Source organism: Rhea americana, unplaced genomic scaffold (genome assembly GCF_003343005.1).
Source record: "Rhea americana isolate MKP2758 unplaced genomic scaffold, rheAme1 scaffold_35, whole genome shotgun sequence".
In the NCBI taxonomy this organism is placed as follows: Eukaryota; Metazoa; Chordata; class Aves; order Rheiformes; family Rheidae; genus Rhea; species Rhea americana.
In genome coordinates, this window is record NW_028186479.1 from 5,470,446 (window position 1) to 5,470,935 (window position 490).

Sequence of the window (490 nt, forward strand, 5' to 3'; positions counted from 1 at the left end):
AGGGGGTGGGAAATCTCTCTGTGAAAAAAATCCAGGCTTTTAGGTTTTGTCTAAAAAAAAAAAAAAAGAGTTGACCTGAAAAGTAACGCTGGGGATGGTGTCGGGGGCGGGGGGGCAGGGAGAAAACCATCTTTCCTAGGAAAGAGGCCGGGGGGCGCGGGGGGCCGCGTCTCCGGAGGCGTTTGGAGCGGACGTTCGGGCAGCGCCGGCGGCCCGGGGAAAGCGCGACCGTCGCCGCCGCCGCGTGGGGTTTGGTCACGTTCTGACAAGAGGGAGGCCGTGTGCGCGGGGTTACCCCTCCGCGCCCCAAAACTGTGATCCTTGAGAGCGGTCGGCACCCACCGAAGGCGGGTGCTCGGCTCCCCAGGGCGCGTGGGCCGGGTAACGGTGCTGCGGCTCACGGCCGACCTCGGCGCTCGTGCTTGCGTGTCCTCACTCTTCCACAACGCTTCAAACTACTGAGTTAACCTCTGAAGGATTTCCCCTTTCT